Genomic DNA, 12,456 nt, shown 5'->3' with positions numbered 1-12,456 from the left:
TGGCTGGCTGGCTGGCTGGATTGTGATAAGTGTTGTACGAGCCCCCAATAAAATGATTTTAAAAAATCCATCCCATGGAAATAATAAACAAACAAAAAAATCAATAGGATTAAAGGAAGTCTCAGCTGCACTGTAGGTATTCCCAAAACACAGGATTCCAGAAATTGACGGAATAGCAATTGAGATGTCAGTTTGAGGACAACTCAGGCACCTCTGATCCACACCACAGTATTTTCAATTGGTTAATTTGTATATGAAAGTTGGACCATAACAAGGAAGATTGAAATAGAATTGGTGCTTTTGAATTTACTGTGTTGACAAAGAATATTCAATATACCACTACCATCCATATGTGCCTTAGAAGGTGAGAGTTCATCATCTGTGCCTGCAACATGTCATCAGGAGGGGCCAGTCCCTGGAGAAGGACACCATGCTTGGTGGAGAGTCAGCCCCAAAGAGGAAGACCTTCAAGGGCATGGATCGACACAATGCGCTCAAACACAGCACTAATTATGCAGTGGACGGTACAGGACCCTGTGACGTTGTTCTGTTGTTGCGACGATTGCTCTCCGTGGGCACCGCCATGATGGCACCAAACAAGAGAAGGAAGACTTGAAAATTTCGTCTCTGCTACTGTGTCATCAGTACAGAACACAGTTTTTTAAAGGTGTCTTTTTAAAAATCATTAACTTAAAATAAAGACTAAATGAGTGCTTGACATTTTCTGAAGCACATCTATGATTGTCTACATTCATAAAATGCTGAGTGAATTAAAACTACCCAAGACACTTTTATCACTGAACATTTAAAACATTCATGTGAAACAGTTAAGAAGCCAAGCCTTTTTACATTAATCAAAGACACACTGGTTACAGGGAGCATTTTCCTATCAGCAAGTTTTGTGTCAGGGAATTGCCCCCATTCTACCCTTACAGGCATAAATGAATGCTTCTTCCCTTACATTTCTGATTAACAAAAAGGCATCTGATCCATGAGATAGGAAGGTATTAACTGCCTCCTGCTGGAAGTCAACATTTGACAAATGTTTTATATACATACACTTAAAAGGGAATCTCTTGGAGTTATCTAGAAGTAATTAGGAGAGGCTGCATTATCTGAGAAAGTGTGGTTTCTTGTTCCCCAGGTCGTAACCCTGATGGGGTAGCAGGTTACTGGTTGGGCTGCTAACTGCAAGAAAAGCAGTTCAAAACCACCTGCTGCTCCGCAGAAGAGGTTTACTACTTTTATAAGAATTAGTCTCGGAAACCCACAGGGGCAATTCTATTGTCATCTGTGGTTACTATAAGTCGGAATCAATTTAAAGACAGTGAGTGAGTGATGTTTCTATAGCCCAGTGGATCTCTGATGCACGTAGAGAGAGGAGGTTAACATTGGGCTTTCCATGATATACAATTTTACATTTCACAAAAAAAAATCCTAACTGAATTCCATTAATGAAGTCTCCCTTTTTATGTGTTTTGTTGTTTAAAAATAAAATTGCTTTTCTTGCCTCATTTGCTTCTTAGCAAAAAAAAAAAAAAAGCTAGACTTGGGCATGGATTTCACATAGGAAATCTATACTACCATATTGAGATTATTTTGTATCACTTACTAAAAACTAGAAAGAACCTGGGTGGTCTTGGTTTACAGTCAAACTAAGCGCTGCTCTCAACCCTCAGGAGCCATTGGGTGTGTTTATGATCTACAGAGAGGAGAGGAAGCAGGTGTGCCTGGCCCTGTGTCCTCGACATTTTACTGCCTGTGTGCGATGCACGCACCTTTGATGCTTGGAGAACCTCAGAGCCACTCACAAATGATTCCTTTACAAAGGCCACAGTGGATCCTCAAGAAACTCAGAGACTAAGGGCACTGATCTGCCCCCGCCCCCCGCCACGCACACAGAGTTATACAAAATTCGGTTTATAACTTTTGATTCCCGTAAAGCTGGTAATGGTTTACAGTTGACTAGAAGGATCCCTGATACCAAGCAACCCATATTTTATGCTCTATGCATTACACACTGCGTCCACACAAAATCTACATTTTCAACATGCGATAAAAAGGGCTTTCACAAAACGCGCAAGGTGTTCACTCCTGCTGGCATTGCTGGTCTCACAAGTTTCCTTTTCTTTTTAAAAATGGTCCTTACGTTGGGTTCAACTGAAATGATAGGCAACCACAGCCGCAAACCTCCATTTACGTTAAGTATCGCGTGATTCTTAAATGTCCTGGTTTCCCTCCCTTTCTCTGGAGCACTTCCAGCAGCACCAGGGGCAGTTCAGATGCATTCCATGGCCACATTCCAAGTTACAAGATTGCAGGAAACACAATGAAAATTATGTGAGGCGCGTAAGAGATCACTCTTAATAAACAATTTACTGTTCACACAGATAAATAGCCTTAAACAGCATTTTGAAAGGGGGACAGGGGGGAATCCATGGATCAGTAGACCAATGTTAAGTTCAAACTTGTGTTGTTCCAGTGGTCAACTCTGTGTTTAGGCAATATCAGCCAGGGGAGAATAGAAGTGTCAGGCAGCTCCTTGAAAGCGGCTGTTGATACATGCGAACCTGGGAGTTCCTGGGAGAGCAATGTGAAGACAGAGGACAGGGAGGGAAAGAGTGCAGGCCCTCTGTCGCCGTGCCTCTGGAGCTGAGTGTCACCCGGGGAGAACTGCTCCTGCACTGCAGGAAACTTGCAGCACCACACTAAGCCAGATCCACTGACTCCAGAGCAAGCCCCAGTGGTAAGGCGAGCCCGGGTTCAAAGCAGCAATTGAAACGTGAGAGAAAGGCTTGGTGGTAAGTCCTATAGTTGTTAGGGGCCGCCGAGTCCGTTCCGGCGCATAGGAACCTTCTGCAACAGAATAAAACACTGGCCAGTGCTGAGCCCGCCTCACAATCATTACCTGCGAGCCCCGTTGAGTTCTGCGGCAAATAATAAAGGGTAGAAGGAGCTGCCCTGGTCACAGTTTGGGTACTAGAAGAAAAGAAAGAGGTACAAGGGGCAGGACTCAAGCTCTTATATCAAACAACGTCTGGATTTCCAGGTGGATGAAATCAGGAAGCAAGGGGTATTTATTATACTTTCTCAAAGGAAATGTATTCTTCCTCTACAACAAACCAACCCTAAATCACTAAGAGAGGAAGACATATTTAATGTATGCTCCAATTGCTGAGTTATGAGACAATACCTGGTAGGTCACCGTGACCCAGTCAGGGGCCTAAAGCACGGAAAGGTGCACAGGTCCAAGCTCGGGGAATAGTGCCCACAGAATACAAAATGCTGGAGCCAAATAGAATCACATAAATCCCAGGTCTACCACGCTCATTATTTGAAGGGGGAAGTGCAGAAACAATGACTTACTTACGGTTTACAAAGCTACTTATGGTTCTCTTGATTTCTGCCTTGTCCTTATAGGGAAATTATTGTCGCCAAGCAGGAAAAAGCCATTTCATAGCTTACTGCATTTACATTTTTCTTTCTACATCCCAAATACGTGCAATGAATAGTAAATGCCAGGCACTAGGCTATCCCTGCGTAGAAACCTCAGAAAACAGCTATGGTTGATGATGGCAACAGGCTTGACAATGTAACGGTAACATTCAAGTACCGTTACAGGTCACCAACTACAGCTTTTGAGGTTAGAAGATGATCAATATGTCACATTTGGAATGGATTGTAAAGGAATGACCAGAAGCCAAAAGAATCACATAAGACAGGGCAAGGGACTAAAATACACTGGAGTTATTTACTCAAGTTTCTGGGACTTTGGGAAAGTAGAACACCACACAATTGAGCGAGTCAGTGCAGCTTGCAAACAGTCCTTGTGGGTCACTCTTTCTCTATTTCAACTCAGAGAAAGAGAAAAGGCCAAGAAAAGAAATGGACATTTATCTGCCGAAACTGTCTTGAGAAGTTAGGAGCTGTTGACATTTTTCATTTAACATAAGAAAACATTCCATTTTTATGATGCGGTTTGCTGAGAAGAAATTGAGCTAGCAAACCCCAAGCCTACCCACGGATGTTGGACTAGCTGTTTCAGGGGGCCTGGGCTTACAGATGGGTGCGAGTGACACGTGGAATCTAAAGGCATAAAAGCTGCAGCGAGAAGGAGAAAAGCAACCCAGAAAAACGAGGTTCTTTGGGGTACTAGTACTATTGCACTGTAAGCAACTTAAAAGGTTATTCTCGTGTTTTAATTCTGCACAGGTCACACAGAGGCCCATTCCGAAAGATGTGACGGTGATGTTGAAGTACGCTGGGAGATACTGACTAACAGATGGAACACTTAACCTGCACTCGTCATAGAAACTGGAACAAGTTCTGTGGAAATCGATTTAGCATTGTTTAAGGAGATTCAAGTGTGTGTGTCTACGAGCTAGCAGCTCTATACTCCTGAAAACGGCCTGCCCAAGGTCCACAAAGCTTGCTCCTCTTGGGTTTCATTTGTAATAATGCATAAACGAGAAAGCCCCATCATGTAAATTCATTTTCGTGCTCAGATCATGTTCTGATATTGTTGTTGTTAGGGCTGAGTACAATTCTGGTCTTCGGTTCTGTGGAATCAATTCCGACTCATCGAGGCTTTCTGCACAACGGAAGGGAACACTGCCCCGTTCTGCACCAGCCTCCCAATTGCTCTTCTGTTTGTGCCTACCGTTGCAGCCTGTGTCAAACTTCCGATTCATAGCGGCCCAACACTGACCAGCACACTGCTCCGTCCTGCGCGGTGCTCACCACTGCTGCTACTTTGGGTCCACTGTAGTAGCCACTGTTTCAAGCCATCTTGTTGAAGGTGCTCCTCTTTTTGCTGACCCTCTAGCTTACCCAGGATGATGTTCTTCTCCCAAGACCGGTCTCTCCTGATGCCATCTCCATACCATGGGAGCATCCTCTCCATCCTCACTGCTAAGTAGTATTCTGGCTGAACTTATTCCAAGACATGTTTGTTTGTTCCTCTGGCAGTGGCCAGTATATTTAATACTCTTTACCAACATCGTAACTTAAAAGCACCAATTCTTCTTCAATCTTTCTTATCTTTGTCCAGCTTCTGATGCACATGATCACAATGTGTACCTAAGCTCTATAAATTCTCACATTGGCAATTGGTAACGATTGTGTTTATGGGAAATGTAAACTTACAGTATTTCTTTTCATAACCTGAGTTTCTCTCTAGGACTGCAGAAGTTTAAGGAAAGTTAGCTGTTGGTGGACTGAAATTTAGCACTCTCAATTCATTCCCTTCCCAGGGATTCACTCTAAAGCCTTGAGCACAGGCTTGCCAAACCCCACAGAAATTACTCACTTCAGCCCGCTCTTGCCTCATCTCTATTCCAACCATACTTCAAAACCTAATTTTAAACTTTTGCAAGAAACCTGAATAATACCACCTGGCTTTCTCTACTCCATTAACTCTGTGTCTCCTCAGCACATATAAAATACAATTCATTTATATGATCATTTGTCAGTTTTTGAATTTGTTGTTTTCATCTGCATAGGTGCCCATTGGTTCCACAAAGAAAAAAAACATTCACAAGCGTATTTCTCCTGTGTTATGCCCTAACTCATTCTACTTCCCCCAAAGCACCACTAACTGTGCTTTGTAAACTAAACAGCAGCCACTTAATAAATGCTGATTGACTTACTACCGCAGAACAATTCGCCTCTGGTATGTCTCAATATCCCAGTGAATCCTCCACATCTACAAACATGCTGGAGATGATACCAGGTACCGCTAGAGGCTGGGGGTCTTCCTGAGGATGCCTGGGACAAGAAAAACACAGAGAGACCAGAGACAGTCAGGAGAAACACAGAGAGGGGGAGCAAGGAAATAAACAGAAGGCAGAAATAAGGAGGCGTGAGGAGGGAAAGAACCAGGAGTTGGAGAGAGATTAAGCAGCCAGAGAAGCTCAGAGACAAGGAGGAAATCGGCAATCTGAACTGGGGTTTTGGTTTTGAGAGCACATTTGGGGTACAATTTACTCATGCAGTCATTGCTCTCCTGTGAGTTCGCCCACGATAGAATTGGCCACTTCAAACTTACGACTGAGGTTTTTTTCTGAGTACATACCTCTAAGCTGTTAAAATGCCTATTTGCAAAGTCTCAACTTCAGAGATATGTTCATATTTACAAATTTTCAGCTTTCCAGGGTCCATACACAGACCCAGACTTCTGGCAAAACAACCCTATAGAGATGTTCTTCTCAATTTAGAAAATAGAGGCTCAGAGGGGTAAAGTGACCTGCCCAAGGTCACAAAGCAGTAAATGATAATTGTGGACCCAAATCTTCTCTTTCCAAAATCCAGAGCGTTCCACGTTATCTATGTTCTATATGGTGCATATCATGTGGAAATGAATCCTAAATGACTCGTTTTTTTTTTTTTTAATAAAATTCAAAATTTACCTAGTTTAGAATGAAAATTTTCTATCTTTGGGAATCCTGAATAACTTGTGTGACTCACTAAAATACATTAACTAAGCAGCTTCATTCATTTAAATATGTATATCAGAAAAACCCTAAAGGTAACCCACAACAACTAAACCCATGGCCTTCAAATCAACTGCTCCTAAGGATTTTCAAAGCTGTAAATCTTTATGGGTACAGACTGCCAAATAGTTCTCCCTCAGAGGGGCTGGTAGGTTTGAAGCCTCAAAGTTAGTAACCCACTGTCTGACCTATTTATTACTCTACCGAAACTCCTTTAAAAGGTACCGTATATTCTCATGTATAAGCCGAGTTTTCCAGCGCACTTTTAATGCAGTTTCTGTGGCAAAATTAGGTGCCTCAGCTGATATTCGGGTCAGCTTATACACGAATATATATGGTAACAAAATGATTCAAAACTAGAATAGAAATGAAATTTAGAAAAAAGCAACTTGCCAAATTTTAACATCTTAAAAAGGCAGCTAGAGTTGGATTCACTTACTAAAAAATATATCATTTCACAGTCTTAATGATTCAATACACTTCAGCTGACGAGAACAATGATACGACAGGGCACATTTTCAATAAATCCTCAGAAATATGTACCAGTAAACAACTGGTCTCAAATTTACTTGTTCTCTCAAAATGTCTCTCACCTGAACTCTATCCTATAATCCAATTTCAGACTGCTACATATAGCAGAAATGATTTAATGCACCACACTTTGTAAGCACCAGTATTTTCTCCTGAGGGATACTTCTGATACTCTTCGAAATAATCATGTTCTTTTTGAAGCAATCAATGTAATTACCAGAAAAGCTTCTTTGGTACAAAAGTAAGCGTGTTATTGGATTTCACAGCAAGACAAGAGAATAAGACTGTAAAGACATTTCTATTCGGTTCTACATCAATATATTTTCCTTATTGCTCAGCATTTTCAAGCCAGGAATTTCCAAAGAACGCCTAACATATAGTTCTTCTCTGCCCTCTAGTGACCAACGAGGTTTTGCTAACTCCATCCTTTTTCCCCCCCAAAAAACATTTTGAATAACAACAGTTTGCTTGTTTTGTTTTTAGTTTTTACCTACACATGATGGCTGACTATTCACCATCTGAGTAGTGAACAAAGAACACTAACACTTTTTAAGGTCTGGATGGAGGAAGGAACATAATCCAGGAAGGAAACGTCAAAATTCATCAAGTGTTTTCATAGTGATGGTCCACCACACATCGAAAGCAATAATGACAACAACAGTAATATCCTCTATGGTATTTTAATCCTTGCTATCAAAATCTTACACAATTTGCGTGGGAATGTCAAAGAATTCCACTCGGTTTCTGTGTTGAAAATTTTACAAAATTCAGAATTTTTTTTTTTTTTAATAAGAGCACCACCACCAATCAGGTGTCTCTTTGCCCATAGCCAGGGGTTAAAATTCAGAATTTTATAACCACTTAGTGAGTCATTTTAAAGAAAAATCATTTTGGAGCTGAGGTATCAAGGTATCAAGCAGTACTACACATATTGCACATAAATGAACAATTTTCTACTCATTAAAATAGAGCAGAAATATGCTGCACTGAACATAATTTACCATTAATTATTAAAGTGGCACTCTAGGATTTTCCTGAACCTCAGTGTCATCATCGGCAAACTCTCTTGTCACTTCACCATTTACATGTGCAAACATTAATTAAAGATTCCAGTTCAGTTCTTAACAGGGATTCACCTTTGTGTGTCAGTGAAGTAAATTTTTGTGTCATTCCACCCCTACATTTTACTTTCTCCTGCCTTGAACCCTTGTTGAGGATCAGGTGCACTTCTAGAACAGTCTGTCTACTCCCACTAATCCCAGGTGTACCATTTCTGTGTCTATCACTGCAAGTACCTTAAAAACACGTGATTGTGAAAGGATATCAGAACCTGTGAGGATAATTCAGGGCCTTATGATTTTCTGGTAAAGAGCAAAACCCAACAGCTAGACCACCCAAGTTCAAATTGCAGGTCTGCCACTTATTGACAATGCAACCTGATACGTTTAACCTCTTAACCTCTCCATGGTTCAGTTTCCTCATCTACAAAATGTACATAAAAACAGTACTTAGTAGGAGTAATGGTTATAGCATGATAGGTATTTGAGTTACAGAGTGTACACATTTCTCAAAACTCAGAGGAAGATTTGTGCATTTAACTGAATGTAAAATTTACATTCAAATATGTGTACTTAAAGAACTTAAATGTAAAATTTACATTGAAAACAGAATTCAAATGCTGGATTTTAGTAAATAATATACATCTTGAAGTGTTTAAAGGAACTGTAATGATTTCTGTACCTTAAAAAGCATAAAAAATAAACTTGATTGACAGATAAGACAGATACATGACAAAGCCAAGTATAACAATGCTAATTGCAGAAATCTAGTTGATGATAGATGTTTGAAAGATTCAAAATAAAATACTGGGAAAAACAGCAGTTACTTTAACCGGTTTGATGTGCTGATTAAACATATAGGCAAAATGCTACATACAGAGAGTAATATTTGGCAAACATAAAGTGATTTATTTACATTTTATCAAAAGAAAGAGAGAACAAAGTAATGAGACATTAAGTCTCTAAACTGGTATTAAGTAGCTGGCATCAAAGATGTTAAAACACAAATTTCAAATATTATTATTCAACTGCATGTGCATGAGCCAGGTATAAAAAACAGTCTTTGTAAACAGAAGTTGTATTTGAAGGCTGGCTACATTTCAAATTAACCAATAAACTCAGACAAATCCATTTGAGTATTTTGAGCCTCAGTTGGCCCATGTATAAAATGGGAATAATGACATCTACCCATGTACGGGCTGTTGTGAAGATTAGGACAAAAGAATAGACAGAAACAAAGTAGCATATAACGTGCAAATAATTGTTTTTATCTTTTGATAATAGTATTGATCATTAGATAAAAATTATTTATCAACTTCTATTATTAGAACCACTATGGTTCTAATATGCTCTTAGAACCATTCTCTGCTGGTGGAAATAAAATTGGAGGCTGTGTATGTGGTTCGTAAGGAGTCATCTAAGGAATCTTCATTTAAAAAGTAGAGCTTAATGGAGAATCCTTATACTTCATGCCAAAGAGCTGCATTTACAAAGAATTCATTCCTTTTTGTCTTCTATCACCAGTAATAATATATACACGTTTCATGGGTGGAGCATTTAAGAAATAAGTTTGCTGATAATTCAAAGAATGGCATTTTAGTGCACTTGAGGAACTGATATAAACATGTTGATAAGCTTTGAGGCAGTCTAAGGTAACAAAGCATGTACTTAAAAAAAAAAAAAACTCACTACCAAGTGGACAATGGCTCATAGTGACCGTAAGATAGGTTAAGAACTGGCCGTGTAAGTTTCCAAGACAGTCATTATTCAGGGGAGTTGAGAGCCCTATCTTTCTCTCCCAGAGCGGCTGGTGGTTTCGAACTTCGGACACTGCATATCACAGCCCAACTCATAACCACTGTTACAACAGGCCTCCTAAAACACTATACTTCTATAAGATTAATTCTGGTCTCATTGGAATGAGTTTGTATTGTCCATGAAGATAATAGCTCAACAAGTAATTTCTGTTATAAAAGAATTAAGAACTTGGTATTAAAGGGACAAATTCTGAAAACTTTACAATATGGCTCTGCCTTGATAACTTTCTCCACTAGTATATACACCCCTGGATCGTGTACCATGAAGGCCCTACTTTAGGTGTTTGGATATCTCCTTTCAATACCATAGATCTTCAACAACTCCCACCTTCCACACCCTTATTGCTTGTCCACCACTGATCTAATTGTTGTTCTTCCTCTTAGACTTCTCTCAACATAAAACAGATGTTTTTAAAAGTTCTATCCTTAGGAATAGGTTCTCTTTCATCAATTTTCAAAGCTTCAGTTCACTCCTTCTCAAGCTGTACCTGTATGTAGCTTTCAAGTCTTCCAAACTTATTTCAAATTTGTAATTTGAATATTGTATATGTGTAGTCTACACATCACCTCATGGATGATGTACTGGGCACGTCAAATTCAATCCATTCCAAACTTCCTCCTCTCCTAAATCAATTCTTGATACACCGCTCCCTACTTCATAATATTCTCAACTCGCCTGAAAAGTCACACTTAGAAAATGATTTTTTTAAAGGAAAAAAGTTCTAAAATTGATTGTGATGACAATTACACAAGCTTGTTTTAATATATTTAAACCACTGAATTGTATGGTATGTGACTTATATATCAATAAAACTACTAATTTTTTGAATTTAAAAAAAAAGAAACCCATCTTTGATTTCCTTTTCAACATCATCTACCTTTTCTTACTGCCCTCTAGCCCCACCAGTTCAGCCAATTTATTACTTTTATATGTGAGTACTTTTAAAACTGGTTCAGGTACCTGGAAGTCATATTCCTTATAACTGGTTCAGGTACCTGGAAGTCATATTCTTAGCTTCAAAATGGAAGCTAAATTTATAATCTCAGAACAAACACACACACCTTTTTTTAATTGTTGGGTGTTTCAACTCATTGTGGGCCTACTTGAAAACAATTGTTCCATAGCATTTTCTTGACTGTAGCCTTTAAGAAGCAGGCCTGCTTTTATGATACCACCTGATAGGTAGGCTTAACAGCCAACTTGTAAGTTAGACAACGGGCATAAGCTGTTGCACCAACACTCTCTCTCACTCTCTCTCTCACGCACACACACTACATGGTAGAACACATCAAACTTGGAGAAAAATCTTCATTGAAAAAAATTTTGAAGCGAAGTATATGATCATTTTTGCCCTGCAGACCAAAAAGCACTTAGTTGACTTAGGCAGTTAGAAACCTCAATCAAAAATATTTTAAGACACACAGACAGGCAAAAATCTTCATAATGCCTTTAACAGTCGTTTCATTTGCAACTGTCAGCACCTTATTACCAGAACACATTTCCTCTAACCTAGGATAATGCAAAAGTCTCCTCACCAATTTTTCCAAAGCCACTTTTTCTTTTCAATCCATCTCATTTATCTCCTCAGAAACGTTCAATATTCACCTGTCCTTGAAACAAGAAAAATTGCCAGTGTATCCTGACAATCAAGGTCCTTTCCGTCTGGTTTCCTACTAAAGTTACCCATTTCATCCTTATATGTCCCCCATTCAATTAACAAATGGGTCTATTAACCTTCTCCATATTTATTGAATTCCCCCCTCTCTGTAGTCTTCTACATTGCATTTGCAAATCTGCTGCACAAGACCTCTTTAAAGGGTTGGAAAGGCAAGGAGGTAACTTTGAGGACTAAGGTGCATCTGACTCAAGACATGATATTTTCTATCACCTCATATGTATGTGAAAGTTGGACAATGAATTAGAAAGACTGAACAACAATCAATGCATTTGAATTATAGTACTGGTAAAGAATACTGAAAGTACTATGGATTGCCAAAAGAACAAACGAATCTTGTCTTGGAAGAAGTAGAGACAGAATGTTCCTTAGAGGCAAGGATGGCAAGACTTGGTTCTCGTGTACCTTGGACATGCTGTTAGGAGAGAATGTCTCTGGAAAATGCATCTTGGTTAGTAGAGGAGGAGCTGTAAAGAGGGAGGCCCTCAACAAATGGACGGTGCAGGACCTGAGCCGTTTCCTTCTGTTGTACACAGGGTCAGACCATCTTGATGGTACCTAACAACAATAACAACGCAATCTTCCTGATATCCTTAACTGGGAATTAAGATCCTCCTCAGAATTCTTTTTTTTTATCATTTTATTGGGCGCTCGTACAACTCTTATCACAATCCATACATACATCCATTGTGTCAAGCACATTTGTACATATGTTGCCATCATCATTCTCAAAGCATTTGCTTTCTGCTTGAGCCCTTGATATCGGCTTCTCATTCCCCCCTTCCTTCCCCGCTCCCCGCTCCCCCTGAACCCTTGATAATTTATAAATTATTAATTTGTCATATCTTACACTGTCCGACGTCTCCCTTCACCCACTTTTCTG

At 39.6% G+C, this 12,456-nt stretch overlaps 1 protein-coding gene across 6 annotated transcripts in view; it reads right to left on the bottom strand.

Moving 5' to 3' along the window:
• BBX (BBX high mobility group box domain containing) overlaps positions 1–12,456 on the bottom strand; it is a 317,543-nt gene that overhangs the window by 169,402 nt on the left and 135,685 nt on the right. The window contains exon 3 of one of the 6 annotated variants that reach the window (XM_045286176.1): positions 5,649–5,766. The exons of the other annotated variants lie outside the window; for them this stretch is intronic. The gene's annotated coding sequence lies outside the window, so the exon portion shown is untranslated. The remainder of the gene's footprint in view (positions 1–5,648; positions 5,767–12,456) is intronic. 6 annotated transcript variants of the gene reach the window in all.

Source organism: Echinops telfairi, unplaced genomic scaffold, assembly GCF_000313985.2.
Source record: "Echinops telfairi isolate 266 unplaced genomic scaffold, ASM31398v2 ScPeMD7_6;HRSCAF=24_0, whole genome shotgun sequence".
Lineage (NCBI taxonomy): Eukaryota > Metazoa > Chordata > Mammalia > Afrosoricida > Tenrecidae > Echinops > Echinops telfairi.
Note: the sequence above shows the minus strand (reverse complement) of the source record. Positions and strands in the feature narration are given on the sequence as shown.